Raw genomic sequence first — 10,235 nt, 5'->3', positions numbered from 1 at the left:
ACTTCCTCTGTTTCTTCTTGTTGGATTGGAATTTTTTCTTCTCAAAGTCTGTTAAGGAGTGGGGTACGGTGGCAGGTAGAGGATGATGCTGGTATTATAGTTTAGAATGATCCTTGGATTCCTAGACCAATATCTTTTAAACCTTTTGTGCGTAGGGGTGTGGGACCCATTTTGGTTAGTGAACTTATTCTTCCAAGGTTGTCATGGATTCTGAGTTGGTGAAGGAAAGCTTTGTTCAAGAGGATGCAGACTTTATTCTAGCTATTCCTTTGAGTCACCAAGTTGTTTATGACATATTAGTTTGATATTATGATTCTAAGGGTATGTTCACTACTAAAAGTGCCTATCTGCTTGCTTTTAGTCAGTTACATGGGGTTTCTTCTACCTCAGATACAAGATCTACAATTGATTTTCGGAAGGAAATTTAGTTTGCTAATGTTCCTAGAAAAGTTAAAGTCCACTTCTAAAAGGTTGTTATACTATTCTTCCTACTAATTCTCAACTCCCTTTTACATAGAGTTCCTGTGGAAGATGGTTGTTTCTTTTGTAATCTAGGGAGGAGACGATTTTGCATGTCCGTTGGGAGTGCCCTTTTGTGCAGGATTTGTTGGATTTTTTTTCAACTCTAGGAGCGGTGTAGCAGCTCTCTGTACCTTCACAGAGTATGGTGGTGGACTGGTTGTCTAGCTGTTTACGACTGTTGACCATGGAAGGAGCTTTCATAGTTTTGTTCTTGGTTTGGTTTATTTGGAAGGAACGCAACAAGTGGCTTAGGTCTTGTAAGCTTTTGTCTATCAATCAACTTGCCTTCCTAGTTAAGTCTTTCCATAGCCTCCATATGACTGTGAAGAATGTAGATAGGCGCTCTATTTCTAGGCCTGTAGTTCAGTGAAGTTGTCCTGCCCCTAGTTGGCTTAAGGCTAATTGTGATGGTGCTTTTGATCAAACTTCTCATACTGGTGGTATTGGAGTGGTACTTAGAGACAGTTCAAGAGCTGTGGTGGGGGGATTGTGTTCAAAGGTGTTGTTTGTGACGACACTTGAGATTGTGGTAGAATTGGCTTGTAGATTTGCTTGTCAATTAGTTGAGAGGTACCTATGACCTTTCTCTAGTTGGGTTTGAATCAGATGGCCAGTGTGCAATTTCTACATTTAATTCCTCAGGTGAGAATAACTCTGTGTTAGAGAGGATTTATGATGATATTTCCACCTATTTGGAGAATCTGCCTGGTTCTCATTTTAGTTCTAATTGTAGAGATGCTAACAAGGCAGCACATAGGTTTACTCTAGCTTCTGATTTTGACTTTGTAGGGGCACTTTTGATCGGAGTTGTACGACAATGGAATTTAGCCTAAAATCTCGTCCCCTTTGTCTGAGTTAGCGAAGATTAGGCCCAGCAAACTTCGAATGACTGAAAATTCTAGGAAGTATGTTGTTGTGTCCCTCCAAGCAGCTCTTCTCTATGTTCACGGCAGTGAATTAGTGTGCAATTTTAGTAAAGGCTTGGCAAGATGTGCGTGGCGTGGGAGCTAGAAAAGCATGAGTTTCGGAAGAAGAGATTCCGGCAGTGATTGGTGGATTGGTTGAGGTATTCGGTATAAGGGATAAGAGTTGGGAAGGTAGAGGACTAAGGATGGATTTGGGAGAGAAGAAGCATGGCAGAGAAGATCTTTATACGATGAAGCATGATAAGTTTGAATCTACATGGTGGTAAAGGAGTTTCTGGGTTTGGGAATGGTTTATGTGATTCTAATGGAGGAATTGCTCGGTTGTTTAATGGTTAGCTTGTGTTGCTCTTCATGCCTGGAAACATAATCAATGTGCTCTTCTTCCTCTTGGGAAGGCATGCTGCTGTTATTCCTCTTTCTTCGTGGTGGAGCCATCTCGCAGGTCACAGCCTAGTCCTAAGCAGAGTCGCCAAAAATGTGAGGGTGATTTTGTGTTTTGGACCTTTTGTAGCAAGACCCTCTTGATTAAGCGAGACTAGGCCCAAAATTGTTCAAAGGTTGGACCTAAAAACAACTTCGTTGCAACCCGCTAGATGATAACAGCAGTTATTGGACTAGATGATAACAGCAGTTATTGGACTAGATGATAACAGCAGCGATTGGAGTTAATTTCACGAGAACAGAACTTATAGGTAGATATGGTGTGGGAGCTAGATGCCTGGGAGTTTAGCAGAGAGAGAGAGTTCCAGCAATGGCATGATTTCTGGGTTTTGGGTTAAGGTTGATTGGGAGGAATTGATGGCTAGAGGTTCAGAGATAGAGCTTGATCTCTTGCTTGATGTTTCTGGGTTGTTGTGGCTTGGTTTCCAACGGCAGTGAACCCGCTTTTTATAGCGGAGATAGGCGGGGAATATTCGTGCTGAGAACCCGGGGTTTTGAAGGGGTATTCTCAATTTTGGTGGGATCATTCTAAAGCCTTCAGTTTTTGTTTTCCCCATGAAACCAAAAGAGTGAAAGCTTGCTCTGGCTATGAGAGTGAAGGTTGGTGGTATAGGTATAGGACGGTGGCAATCCCAGATTTTGTGCTGCTGTGATCTTTGAGGGATTCTAATCCCTTATTTTCTGCTATTGTAAATTGTAATCACAAAGTTTGAGGGATATTGGAAATTGAAACGGGATTGCTGGGTATATGAATCAGAAAGCTTCTTCATGGATTCTGGGTTCTTGCCAGAAATGGTGAAGCACCAATCCCATCAGCAACTTTGATAGCACGATATTTCTGGTTTAGGGAAGAAGATGGTTTCAACGGGCTTTGGGCTAAAGGCTGTTGTAATGGACTTTGGGTAAGGAAATAACTCTAGTGGGCTTTAAGTTTTGTTGGGCCTGCATTCATCTCTCTACTAGCCTTTGTTCAGATTTTAGCCCCTCAAGCATGAATTTTGGTCCCCAAGCCCAAAATTGTCGATGGGCCTTATCTTAACAATAGGCCTCACAGAATCCGTTACCTTTCACACCACATCTGACAGGACCCGCCCCGGATTCCACCCTGGAATCCGAAGTGGCCCTGCGGGACCCACTTTTAAAGAAGGTTTACCAAAATTTCGGCATAACCTCCCTTAAAAAAAATGGACAACCCAAAAACCTGTGGAAAACAAATTTCACTTCTAAAAAATTTCCAACCACAAACTCCTGGAGCCACCCTGCTCCCATCATTCAACCAACTCAGGCCCAAAAATAATAACAGTGTATCAAGTATTTCAAGTCTAAGAAACTCCAAGATTTAAGATACTACAATTCACAAAGTTAGGTCGTAGACCTCAAATATAAATTCCATACAAGTCTGGGTCACAAATCCCATAGTAATCAGAGCAATCTAGGAACGTAAATTAACATAGAGTACAGTAGGCTAAACAAGTAACCTACAAAATATGATGACGGAAGCGGATGCGGTCACTATGGCTCACTCCTGAACGCCGAGCAGCAACACTGAAAACTGGGCATTTGAAACCGAAGGGCCCAGGGGAAAGTACATAAAAACGTTAGCGTGAGTGGACAAAAATAAACAAATTTAAACCAAATGGATTTTATACTTTCCCACATTTATTTCTTTTAAAAAAAATCCCGATGCATGCAAGGATTAACGAAAATAAAACAAGAGGAGTTCCACTCATGAAAACCGACTAGCCCCGCTAGTCACATACGATTTAAAAGAAAAAGTTGGAACTCTGATACTCAAGGAAAATAAGACCAGCCCCGCTGGTTAAACGAAAATCGAGCTAGCCCCGCTAGCTTAAGTAGTAAAGTGAGTAGGGGAAGGCGATAGCCATACGAGTGAGCCTCCCAGGCTCGGGTGATAGCCTCCCAGGCTAAAATACTCCCATAACTCCCGTAATATATACTCCCATAACTCCCGTAATATATCCTTACGCCACAAAGTGTAGCGATAGGATACCGGGCTACAGAATTACTGTCACAGAGACAGTAACCTGCGCCACAAAGGCGGAAGGGCTACGGTAATCCCATCACCACGCCACAAAGGCGGAAAATCAATGCTAGCAATGATAAGTCACCCAAAGTATGGCAAAAGAAACCCGAAAACCAAGTAAATCCATAAGTACATAAAGCTTCCCCATCTCTCGTAAATGAATTTCCAACGACGTGTCCCACACGCCAAGATAATCTCAAGTTCAAAATAAATAGGAGATAAATAAATGTAAAGATTTGCTCCATCGAAATCTCATTTCGAAAATCTCATAAAAATCTCAAATCGCCGAATATAAATATAATATAAATAGTATAAATCCGGAAATCACATCGGAAATAAATAAATAAAAGAAAATAAGCATCATCCAATGACGTGACCCCGCACGCCATAAAACTTTCAAATAATCAAATATCCAAAACCATTCCTGAAATTAACCATATGCTCGGGAAAATTAATACGATAAACAAATTATAACCTCGGAACCAATTAGATAAAAGCATGCATCATTCTTTGAAAAATAAAAGTCCACTCACAGTATATGATCAATCCTGACGTCGCTCGGTATTTTCCTCGTACGAAGACTCCTCTCGTCCTGTACGAATAGCACTCGTAAAAATATATTTACAGGACGGAAATTAACTTTACGATAATTAGAAATTGAAATTCATAACGTCCCTCTTCAAAATCCAACTCCTTAATTCACAACGAATCCATCCACAATATTCCAACAATATTCATTCATCGACATATAAATTCTAAAGTGAATTCGAAAGAATTTCGGCGATCGAATTCACGTAAATCAATAATTATCCATTTATACTCAATTCGTAATCCCTCCAATATCCACCAAACTTCATGTATAAACTTCTACAATCGTTAAGGGATTTATGGAGCCAAAACAGAAAATAAATTGCAGCTCCACGCGCCACCGGCCAACCACCACCAATGGCCACCAAATTTTGGCAGCACCACCTACTCAACAGACCCAATCTCTTTCTCAACTACAACAAGTTCCAATTTTACCTGGAAGAGCTCCAATTAAGCCGGTGAAAATTTTCCAGAAAAATTCAAGAACCCTAGGATCGGGTTTGATCGATTCGACCTCCACACTGCAAATTGAGAAGCAAGACCTTAGGGGAAATAATCTCCAGCAAAAACCCGACCTTCGACGTCGGTTTGGTGACCGGAGATGGCCGGAATCGTCGGAAATCGGCAAAAATCGCAAACTGCAACAGTTACTTTCCCGGCGCGAAATCAAGCTTCTCCGGCCAAATCTTCACAAAATACCACCGCCAATGTGTCGAGGGGGAGGAGACGAGCTTGGGGATAGCCGGATTCCGTCGTGGGTCGGCCGGAGGAGGGAGAAATCAGAGGAGAACCAACTCGGGCCGAAAGGGGAAGGGGTCGGGGGGAGGAGAGAGGGAGAGTTACCGTGGGTTTCCGAAAATGGAAACCTACAGTGGTAACTTTCCATATATATATTTTTGTTACCATGAACAGTAACTTCCACATTTTAAGCTATAACTTTCACATACGAACTCCGATTTTTACGTACCACATATGCACGCGCTCGGTTTAACGTCCTCTACAACTTTCATGAAGGAAATTTTCTCAAATTGTTAACCCATAAAAAGTCAACTTCTAGCCACCCCCCTAAAAGATAAAACTATAACCACGAATGGTAAAACATACAGTGATTCGTGTAACTCAGTAAAAGGGGTAAATCGGATGTGGGGTGTAACAACATCCCTCCGTATAAGCCCCAAATGCGTGAATGTGGCTGGGGTCCACATGCGTGGCATGATGATTGTCGGTATAATTTGCTCATTGGGCTCGAGAAATGAATTGGGCCTGATAGCTGGATTTTTGGGCATCAACAGACTTATAGGGGAGTGGGTTTGTTCCCATCAAAATTAGTGGCTTGGTAGCCACTTTATGTACAGACTAGTTCTATTACATCAATATACGCCCTACTATTATACCCTTTTCTAAGTGCACGGTCAGAGATCCTAATCCCCCCCCCTTCCCCCCATCTCTCAATCAATCAATCAAGTCGCAGTGTTACAATGACGAAATCAAACTTCAAACGTGCGAAGATGGAATTGAACTTCAGCACCAAGTCACTCATACAGTATATTCCAACACATCCATAACCTTGATCGATCACTCTGGTAATCGGCTTTTGATTTCAATAGTGTCACTATTGAGTATTTAAATCCTGTATCCTCGACATAGGTCCATCAACGAGAGCTTGGCGGTAGAGAGAAGCCATAAAAGAAGTGGTCGACGAGAATTTTAGAGTACTGGTAAAGTCTCTATATGGGGGTTTTTGGCCTATGGGTCTTGAGAATTTTGTAATTTTAGCCAAGGCTTAGTTTTATGCTTTTGGCTATGGTGCTTAATTTTTGGTTTTGCCTACTTTTGATTTATTAATCTTAGGAGTTTTGCGTTAGATATTTTTGGAGTAGTTGCGATGTCAAGGAGAAAGTTTCACTTTGAACGTTTCATGTGGGACTTGGGTCTATGAATTACAAGTAATTTGTATGTATTTTTAATCATCCCAAAGTACTGTGATTGAATGAAGAAAATCATGAGAATTTCAATATGTGAATGCTATTTTTGCATTTGATGATATGATGAAAGAGAAATTTGTGATGTTATTTTTTCACTAATTACAAAGTCCTTGCACTAGATTCTGTTCTAGTTGTGCTTCTAAGAAGGTATTTTTTTTTGTTTACAATAAGCATAAAAAAATTGAATGACTTTTACGCATATTCTTTAGGTGGTTACATGAATTTGTGATAGATATAACCTTCATATAAACTACATAAGAAATTAGATTACAATCAGCAGTAGACAATAATGTTTATGAACGGGAGCTTAGAGTACCATTGGCCTTCTCAAACAAAACAAGAAAATGTATTTGATTTCAAAATGGTGAGTGTATTGAATTTTTCTTTCCACTATTGTATTCTTCTATGTATGGCATAAGATTGAAATTTAGAAATGACTTTTTTTTACCAAGTAGTGTGAAAATATGTATTGGTGATACAGTGTTGATATAAGTGTGATACATGTGAGAGATTGCGAGTCAGACCCACAAGGTGATCCAATACAAAATAGAGTGAAAATATGTTTTTACAATACCCATGTGATACAATGTTGATACATGTGTGATAGGTGTTTAACGTGATGAGCATGATCTACAAAGTTATTTGGGACAAAATAGAGTAAAAATGTGTGTTGATGATACACATGTGATACGTATGACATGGTATTGATACATATGTTACGTCATGGCTAGGACCCACAAAGTAATTTGAGACAAAATGAACTGAAAAAATGTGTTTTGGTGATACAATATTGATACAAGTAGTGATACAAATGCGATATAATGTTGAGACAGCTATGATATTACATGTGTACCTTAATTTACCCATTCACTGGTCATTTGGACGGTAAACGATTAAAATCTTTACCTTTATCTTCATTTTGATTATTTAGAGGACGAAAAGTTGACTTTTTGATCGGTTTGGTTTTTGAGAAAACTCCCTTCTGAAAAGTTGTAGATCACGTTAAACCGAGTTCGTGGACAGTGGCACGCCCAAATTGGAGTTCGTATGAGAAAGATACGGTATGCAGAAGTTTATGAATTCATCGTAGTTTTTGAGGGCAAAAATGACTTTTCCCACGGATACTATAAATAGATGAAACCCTAGTGTTTTGTGTGGGGGAGGGGGGGTACCCCATCATTTTCGGGTTGCATACCTGGAGGATAGAGACACAATTGACAGGACCCGCTCCAGATTTCACCCTGAAATCCGAAGTAATCCTGTGGGGCCCACCTTAGGAGATATTCTACTGAAATTCAGCAGAACTTCCCTTGGAAATGAGTTACCCAACCCTGCAAAAAAAAAAAAAAAATCGGAACACTTCAAGTCATACAAATCAATTCTCAACCCTTGGAGCCTACCTGCTTTTCATAACCTCAACCACCCACCCACTCAAATATAACAGGGGTCACACCCCATCAGATTTCAATCATGCATATACGTATCACAACACACATCGCAATATACAATAAAATTATCGAATCGGCAATCATAACGGTCACCAGTTCATCCCCTCTCTCCTGGTGCCACAACAACAACTATGACTACCAGTACATCCCTTCTCTCCTGGTGTCACAACATTAACAATGGCTTGTACATCCCTTCTCTTCTGGTGCCATAAGTCGAGACCACTAGTTCATCTCCTCTCTCTTAGTGTCTCCGCAACAACATAAATCTTCATTTCAATAAATCAAAATATCAAACATTTAATCTAATCATAAGCGAACTCATATACGAAATATTCATCAGAAAACATAAATTATAATCATCATTCACATCCGACACTCCCATCAGATTATGTTAATAGTTAATTAATTTCGAATTCAATAAAACTCTGAAACCCTAATTTAACAACACGTCGTAAATTCCTGAAAATCCAAAATCGCATCAGAATCGGCTCAAATTTCTAGAGCTAGTTTCATAAACTCAATATTTCTAACATGCTCATGAAAAATCATAACGATCCAACGGTCGGATCGTCACAAATTCATAGCCGAATTTTCCAAACTTCGGAAATTTCAATCGATATCAAACTTCCTCCGATTTTCCCCAAATTCATCACTACAAGTTCTACATGCTAACTAAATTATGAGGCCAGAATCGGCCACCACGCGCCCCCATATGCCACCAACAGTGGCTGCGCGTGGGGCCGTCTCCGACCCCCAAATTGGGTGACACCACCTATGTCAAAATCTTCCTCTCAACAGGCTAGCCCAATCATTTTTAAAACTACAACAAAGTCAGAAACACAACCAATTGGCCGGAATTTACCTCGGAACGACGATGAACACTCTAGAATTCTGAAATCTTCGATTGTTCCTCCACACTGTGAATTGGTGCAAGAAACTTGTATGGTTAGGAAGAGGACCTTGGCAGTTCCAAAACTTAACCAGGGGCGCGGCCGGAGGTGGCTGAAAAACAGAGAACTGGTCGAAGAAAGAAAACGAGTTGGCCTAGTATTGTCCAAACTTCGTTTTGTCGTAACAAGCTCGATTTGAAGTAAACCATGGATGGAAAGCGAAAGAGGAGGAGGAGGCGACCTCGGGGTATGCAGCCTGAAAATGAAGGGGTACCCCCCCCCCCCCCCCCCAAAACACTAGGGTTTCATCTATTTATAGTATCGGTGGAAAAAGTCATTTTTGCCCCCAAAAACTCAGACGAATTCATAAACTTCTGCAGACCATATCTTTCTCATACCAACTCCAATTTAGGTGTGCCACATGTCCACAAACTCGGTTTAACGTACTCTACAACTTTCCAGAAGGAAGTTTTCTCAAAAACCTAACCAAACAAAAAGTCAACTTTTGGTCTCTAAATAATCGAAATGAAGATAAAGGTAAAGATTTTAATCGTTTGCCGTCCAAACGAAATAATAGACGTATCTACCATACCAATCACACTCTGCAAAGTCTACAGAATCAGATAAGCTAGAGCTCTAATACCAAATTGACCGTACCTGCCCTGGATTTCACCCTGAAATCAGATGTAGTCCTGCGGGGGCCACCTTAGGGAAGTTTTATCAAATTTTGGGTAGAATTTCTCCTAAGGTGGGCCCCGCAAGACTACTTCGGATTTTAGTGAAATCCGGGGCGAGTATTGTCATATGATACATGTGTAACGTGACAAGCAGGACCCAAACGGTGATTTGAGACAAAACAGAGTGAAAATGTGCTTTGGTGATATAATGTTAATATATATATAGAGAAACTTGCTTAGGAACGGAGGTCTGTTCCTTAGCTAAGGAACAAATTTCCATTTTTTCATCACTTTTCGATCACCTATTCACATCTTACCCGTTCAGTTTTTAGGTCCTAATGTATAGATCACTTATGCAATTTTTCAGCCAAATTGATGATCGTTGAGGCCTCCAAAACTGCAATTTACACGAACGGACAGAATCTGTGGAATCGGAACCTTTCGTGTTTATAATGGTAAATTGCAGTTTTGGATGCCTTAACGATCATCAAATTGGCTGAAAATTTGCAGAAGTGACCTATACATTAGGACCTAAAAACTGAATGGTTAAGATGTGAAAATATGATCGAAAAGTGGGTCAAATATGGAAATCCGTTCCTTAGCTAAGGAACGGACGTCCGTTCCTGAGACGGACTGTATATATATATATATATATATATATATATATATATATATATCTTATCTAGAGCGGAGCTTCGCTTTGAAATTAATGTG

This window comes from Rosa rugosa, chromosome 5 (assembly GCF_958449725.1).
Source record: "Rosa rugosa chromosome 5, drRosRugo1.1, whole genome shotgun sequence".
Classification (NCBI taxonomy): domain Eukaryota; kingdom Viridiplantae; phylum Streptophyta; class Magnoliopsida; order Rosales; family Rosaceae; genus Rosa; species Rosa rugosa.
The sequence above is the reverse complement of the archived record's forward strand: the minus strand, read 5'-3'. Positions refer to the sequence as shown.